This window comes from Talpa occidentalis, unplaced genomic scaffold (genome assembly GCF_014898055.3).
Source record: "Talpa occidentalis isolate TD23 unplaced genomic scaffold, MPIMG_talOcc4v2.1 talOcc4.13, whole genome shotgun sequence".
NCBI lineage: Eukaryota > Metazoa > Chordata > Mammalia > Eulipotyphla > Talpidae > Talpa > Talpa occidentalis.
Window position 1 is genome coordinate 53,882,136 of NW_023601322.1, and position 7,239 is coordinate 53,889,374.

The following is a 7,239-nucleotide window of genomic DNA, read 5'->3' on the forward strand; positions in this document are numbered from 1 at the left end:
TATTTTATAGTAAATCATTTGAGCACACAAATTTTTTTTTACTAAAATCCCTCTCTCAGGCCTTCATCACTTCTTTTGCTTTCTTACTTTTTAATACCATTTCACTTTAAAGATACCCATCTTACTTTAAATTATTTTAAGGACCTTTAGAATATCCATTTTCAATACATTCCTACTTCTTTTTAAAGATCTACTTCTTTTTAAACACACACATATATTCCGGAGTTTTGTACCTGTAACCCATATATATATATATGGGTTTCAAGCATATATATATATATGCTTGAAAAATCAAAGTTATCTGGATAAATATAATAAAAACAAATAACTATGAAGATAAATCAGGCATGGACTCTGTTCGGAGGAGAGTGTGGTCACAGGAATGTGCTGAGAATGGAAGGGCTCTTTGACTTGTTTTAGTTTATGTTTGACACATCCATTTAGGCAAGTTTTTAATATCCTTTTTTATATCAAGGAGGTTTCCAGAAATATAGAAGCTAGAATCTTTACATAGAACAAAAAAGTATCCAAATTTAACCCTTAGTAAAAACCTAGGGTCTAAGACCACAACAATTTTAAAGTCAAGCAGTCTGTACTTTCTTGGATAAGAAAACATTTTGAGTTTGTATCTCCAAGTAATTATTCTTTGGCTTTATATTGTTTCTGCTCTGTCTCACTGAGACCAAGCACATTTTTAAGACAAAAGACATTTGTTGTTTCAGGAACCATGTATGGGAAATGTAACATGGTGGTGCCTAGGAAAATGGAAGGTTCCAGGTTTCCTGTCCCACCCAAGGGAGTGTGGAGCTGAGTAGGTGGAGAAGAAGCTGGAGAGGAGACCGAGGAAGGAAGGAAGCAAGATGGAGCCAGAAGGAGACCTGGAGGATGCACATGCAGCAGAGAGACATGTGGAGAAACTGCGCTTGCCTTTTGGTCGTGGATAAGGTGACACAGATGTGGGTGAGAGACCTGTGGGGAGGTGACGATGGCGGTTTTTGTCTTGATTTTGATTTTGCTCTTTTCCTCCCAGACTTGTCTGGTTGATTCTGATCCTTCTCTGAGGGTCCCCACCAGAAGGTGCTTTAGACTTTTGGCAGGCTTTAGGGCCTTCCTCTGGGCCAATCCCGTTTGGGTGGACTTTTACCCATGAAGGGAAGGGTAAACCAATCACACGTTTGGGTGCTTGATTTAGAAACTATATTCTTTGTCTTTTCTGTATTTTTTCCCTAATCGTGTTAAAGTTCCTTCCCATTAAGTGTTTTCTATGTTTTGTGTTGATGGGGCAGATGGCAGAACCTATTTAGGACAGGTAGGTTTGGGGGTTCTGGGGTGTCTCTCTCCCTGCCCTGTATCAGAAGGACAGGAGAAGAGGTAGATTAAGTAGATTAAGATTTTATTTTACAATTTGTCTGTTTTTCAACTCTTTTAAAAAAGAAGATTTATTTATGCATACAAGAACTGGGGTATAGGCCAGAGATGTGGGGGATGAGAGGATTCACCAGAGACAGAGTGGGGAACAGAACAGGCAGACTGACTGAAATACACTGCTGAGAGAAGTAACAGGTGAGTCAGGAGAGGGCTGCTGCTCCATGTGGGTATCTTCCTGGCTGGGGATCAAACTTGTGCTGCAGTGGCTGCAGTAAACCTCACAGGTCGCCTTTAACCCAATGTGCCACCAGGGAAGCCCTGTTTTTAGACTCTTATTAGAAATCTGAGGTTTGTAATTTAGCTCAAAGAAAGTTGTGTTTGTATTTTATAGTTTTTACCATATTAATTAGTCTTAATAAGAAACTAAACTTTTACAGGCCCAATAAGCAATTTAGAAGTTTTTACTCAACCAAGAAGCACCTTATATAGCTTGTTAGCAAGTCCCAAGTAACTCAGTTTTTACCTTAAACAATCTAGACCTCAAGATTAGGAAAACACAGGGAAATAGAATTTTTTCCCAAAGAATGAACCAAAACAGTATCTCAAGGTGGACAAAGGGAGAGTCCAGTTTAGCTGGAGAGGAGTGTTACAGCTCAGGATGCTGGGCTAGATGTTTTGTGCTGGGGCCAGGCAGTGTTTAAAGAAACACTAAGTTCTCTTTTTTTAGAGCCTGGGCCAAATTGGGCTCGTTTTTAAGAATGCGGCTCAAGGGCATGTCCCATAGAATTGAGATAGAGCATTTTATGATTTCTGCAGTACTGAAAGAAAAGTACCCACAAGAATGGCAGAGAGATGAAGCAGGGGCATCCCTGCAGCTAAGTTAGAGGCCCTCCCGTAAGACCAGGACCATGTACCGTGGCCTCTTGACTGGCTATGTCGAGACTCAAGTCTAAGTGACTTACTAAGTAAGAGAAACAACAGGTGCAGTCCGAGAAGGCTGCACCTGAAAAGTGGTCTGAACTCTAGGATGCAGGAGAGAGGTGCACCCTTTTTCAAGACAGACGAGGAAGCTCCCATCCACAACAGGAAGGCGGGTGTCCAACAACAACCTCTATCTACAGGAGGCGTTCCTCCTCTTAACCTTGAGCTCCAGCTGTGAGTGATGAACAGTCTCCTCGCTCACGAGGGTCTATTGGACTTAATCACTCCCTTATCAGCGTGACCTGAACACAATGTATGGGGGACTATCTGCCTCCCACTGAGCAGAAGGTGAAGGGGTTCCAGACTTTGTGGGACCCTACCAGTGACCCTGACCCTGTCGTTCTGCAAAGGGCAGCCATTCCAAGAGTCTAGCAAGCTTATAGTAGCCACTCTCCTCATCTGACGAAAGAGACCCTGAACATACCTGAAAAGTAGAGACTCAACACAAGCTACAGACTAGGTCCTGGGACCTAATTTCCAATGATGCCCATTTACCAGACAACAAAAGTGATTTTCAGAGTCATAGCCCTTAAACCAGCAGGAGCACAGGGCCTGATATTTACTTGCTTAAACTCCCTTTGGGAAACTGCCATGAGACACATTTACTATACCAAAGGTGTAATCAATGAGCAGGACCTAGAATTTGAGGCAAACCTGTACATACATCCCTGACGTAATAGGAAGCTCAGCTTCTGTCTGTGTCTACTGGCAGGGTCATAGCAGACACCAGGGGAAAGGCTCCCGGGGGTGTCCCAAGAATTTTATAAGAACATTTTTACCTTATGACTTAAAAGTTATCTTACTAGAAAATGAAAAAAATTTGCCCTATAGGGGAGGGCCAAGAAGGTAAAAGTCCCTTTTTAGATAATCAGGCCTCCATGACTCTCGCCTGGTGCCGGCCTAGCAGAACGCCTTGTCTTGCACCACTGGATCTCCTGGATGTCCAGGGGCCCCAGGGCATGCCCATGTTCATGGACACCTGGCCCAGGCAGCAGGGGCACCTGTGGAAGTGTGGGCAGCTGTGCCGAGAGGCCAGGGATAAAGGGCAGAGTCACGCTGAGGCAAGATGACAGCTATGAGCGACCTCTCTGGGGTGAGACAACATGAGACGGACTCCAGAGACAGGACACAGAGAAACACTGGGAGAGGAAGATGGCCCGTCCGTGATGCAGCATTAAAGGCCTGTGTACATCTACTAAAGCCTCCAAAATTATCTTTTCCTTGGTGAGAACCAACAATGAACTTGCCGGCCTGGGCTGGTTGCAAAACACTGACTCAGTCAGAGCAGCCTTAGGAAACATGCTCGGTTTTACTTACTGTGGTGTCAGGATGGGATCCTGGGACAGAACAAGGAAAAACTAATGACACACAAATGAAGCATGGAGTTTATGAATAACAAATCAATATTGCCTCACTAGCTGTGCAGTAAGGTAGTGATATAAGATGTTAACAACAGGGGAAATTTGTGTGGGAACGTCAGGAACTCTGTGCCAATTTTACAAGTTTTCCATAAATTGCAAACAATCCGAAAATGATAACGTTTATTGAAAAGAATAACCCTAATGAACGTGGACTGTTCTAGATCCTATGAAAACAACTGTTGAGGTTTCTTAAAACAATAAAAATAATATACCATATAATCCAGCAATTCCACGCTTTTGGTATGATCCAGGGAACACAAAAACACATCCTAGGGGTGAAAAGTTTAGAGTTGATTCCCTGGGGAAGGAGCTTCAACCCTGGAGTCAGCAGAGAAACAAGAGACTCTGGGTCAAGATCTCATCCCAGGACACTGAGGAGACCTGGTATGTTTGTGGGGCCCCCCTGGTCCTGGGACCCAGCTGTTATGGCCTGGAGACCTGCTCCTCCCTAAAACAAAATCTATGGTTATTAGTGGAGAGGGATCATCACGTCAACACGTATTTGAGGAAACAGGTCAGACACAACCTGAAGCTGTATGTGGCTCCCCCTCCTGTGCACAGCCCTGTCCCTCTGGGAGCTCTAGGAGAACCTGGGGAGACCTAAGGGTTCTCGCCCTCTGCCCTCAGCCCCGTGGCCACACGGGGCTGCGGCGCTGTCCTAGTCTGGCAGCCAGGGGAGAGGCTGGGTGTGTGTGCCTCAGGCTGAGAGGGTGAGCTGGGGCTGAGCATCAGTGGGGGAGGGGGTGAGATGCCCTGTGAGCAGCCCTGGCACCAGGCTGGGGTGGGGGGAGTGAAGGAGAGGAGAGGAGGCTCTGGAGCTGCCCCGTGTCTGAGGTGCCTTCTTCTCTCCCCACAGACTCTCTGCAGCCCCTTGATGACAACCCCCTGGAGACCGCAAAGCAGATGCTTTTCCCTTCGGCTCCCTGTGCCTTTCCCGAGGGCTATTTTAATTTTTTTAACTGAAGCAACACTGATTTACAGTACTGTGAGTGATTTAGGGGAATAATCTCACATCTCTTCGGATCTGTGTTACCAAAGCAGGTAATTTTCTCTTCCACTCCCTGTCCCTTTGCTGAGGGCTGTTTTTCAAATCGCAGTCACGGTGATTTACAATTCATTTCATGTAGGGAACAGGCTCCCATCTCTTCAGAGGTAGTGACCACACCACCCCCTCCCCCCCAGCACCCAGAGTCCCTCCCCAGATCCACTGTGCCCCCCACACTCTCTCTCCCCCTCCCTCCTGGACAGAGAGGCAGGGACCTGCTGTCTGGGTCCCTCAGGCCTCGCTCCTGCCACCTCCTGCAATGACAGTAAAGGTTTGTGGTTCTACTTTCTATTTCCTTGGCATATCCTTTCACCCTTTCACTTTTAACCTGTATTTGTTTGTATAGAAAGTCTTTCTAGCACGCATAGAATACAAATCTCCTTGATATTATCCAATCTGGGAATCACAGGGTTTTGATTGAGATTTAGTTATTTTTTTTTTTTCAGTATAATAACAACTTTATTGAAGACGGGCGGTGGGAGCTTGGTCCAGCTGGAAGCTGCTCTGGCCGCAGGTTTGGGCACCGGGGGCTCTACTCGGTGGTGCTTGGTCCTGGGAGCGGGGGCGGGAAGAAGCCCCGAAGGAACAGCGCGCCCCTGGCACCTGGATCACTAGGAGGCTGAGGCCGGCAGCGAAGGTCCCTGAGCCCAATGGCATCGCGCGCCCTCCTGGCCGGGTCTGGACTCAGCCCAGACCCAAACCTCTCAGGTCACTAAGCTGCTCGCCCAGGGGGCCGCCTCTCAGAGTGCCCGCAGTGCCTTATTTATTTATTTGTTATTATTATTTTATTTTATATATTTTTTAACATCATTTTTCATTGTTGCACAATGTATGCATTTCAATCTTGGTTATATTCCCACCCCCCTTATTTGGACCCTAATCCCTCCTCCCATTCCTCCCCCCAACACACTCCCCCCCGTGTCTCTGATTTATAGTTGCTTGTTGATTTTGATTTTTACTTTATTATAATTAGTCTTTTTCCTGCTTCCTTATTTAGATTTTCTAAATTCCTGCTATGAGTGAGCCCATCCGGCATTTGATATGGTTAGATTTGAGTCTGTCCTTTTGATGTTTATTTTTTCATTGTCTCACATCTTTTTCATTCCATTTCATCATTTTCTACCTTTCTTTGATTCAAGCAAATATTTTTCTGTGAAATTAATTCTTCATGTGCTTTAGATATATTTATTTCAGTACTTTTTATTGTTGTAAATACTTAAATCTATCTTTCATTTTTCAAAATCTACTTAATTGAACTACGTTCCATAACATATAGGAAATTTACAGCACTAGAGTTTTATTTAACCACCTTGATGTTATTAATGTAATATATATATTAAACCAAAATAAACATAAGCCAAATAAAAGTATAAAACAAAAAATGTAAACAGTCATATCTGTTCAATAAGTTAAGACAAGCATCAAAAAAAGAGTATTCTGCGTGTCTCTGTTGCTAGTTATTGCTCTAATGTGTGAATTATCATCTACTGTCACTTCCCGAGGCCTGGAAGAAATCCTTTAACATTCCTTGGGACTGAACTCCTAGCAATGAATTATCTTTTTAATTAACTCTAGTGTATTTACTTTGTCTTCTTTCTCCCTGCTTTTATTTCTTAAGATCTTTACATGAAACAAAATTTACCAATTTTAGATGGACAGTTAGGTAAATATAAATAATAGAATAAATAGACAGATAAATAAATATTCTAAATAAATAGAATCCTGGAACTACCATAGAGCACAGACAGCACAGCCCCCTCATCCTAAAATGTCTCCTGCACCTTTATATTTGTTTTTTTAAATTTATTTATTTATATATTTTACATTGGTCTTCATTTTTATACAATGTTTGATTTCTGCTCTCAGGTGTTGTCCCCATGAAAGTGCCTCCACCAGGACACCCTGGAACATCACCACAGACTCTGCTGCTCTTCCCTCCCATTTTGATCCCTTTCCCTCCCTCTCCCCAGATGAATGTCTCCAATGTATAGTTTACTGCTACTTTTGTCGTTTTCCCCCAATCCCTTGTATGGTTTCCTTATGTTTCTCCTCTAAGTGAAACCACCCAATATTTTTCCTTTTCCTTCTGACTTATTTCACTGAGCATAATCCCTTCCAGCTCCATCTATGTTACTGTAAATGGCATCTTTATCTTTTTTGATTGCTAAGTAGTATTCCCTTGTGTATATATAGCACATCTTCTTGATCCAGACATCTGGTTTTGGGCATTCAGTTTGTTTCCATATTTTATCCCTTGTCAATAGCTGCACCTTTATATTTGATCCTCTCTCCATACCCCAGCCAGGCAACCGTGTCTCCTTTCTATCTGTACGCTGTAGTTTCTCACTCTATTAGATTTTATCATCATGAGGGAGTTCTCTATTTCTGCCAATGAATTCTATTATGAAATCTTTTATGGCTGAT

At 43.4% G+C, this 7,239-nt stretch overlaps 1 long non-coding RNA gene across 1 annotated transcript; it reads left to right on the forward strand.

The window, feature by feature from the left end:
* The first annotated feature begins 725 nt into the window (after positions 1–725).
* LOC129145609 (uncharacterized) lies at positions 726–5,615 on the forward strand. Its single transcript, XR_008551400.1, has 3 exons — positions 726–960; positions 4,627–4,811; positions 5,262–5,615. It is a non-coding gene; the product is annotated as an uncharacterized LOC129145609 (long non-coding RNA).
* Positions 5,616–7,239: the final 1,624 nt, after the last annotated feature.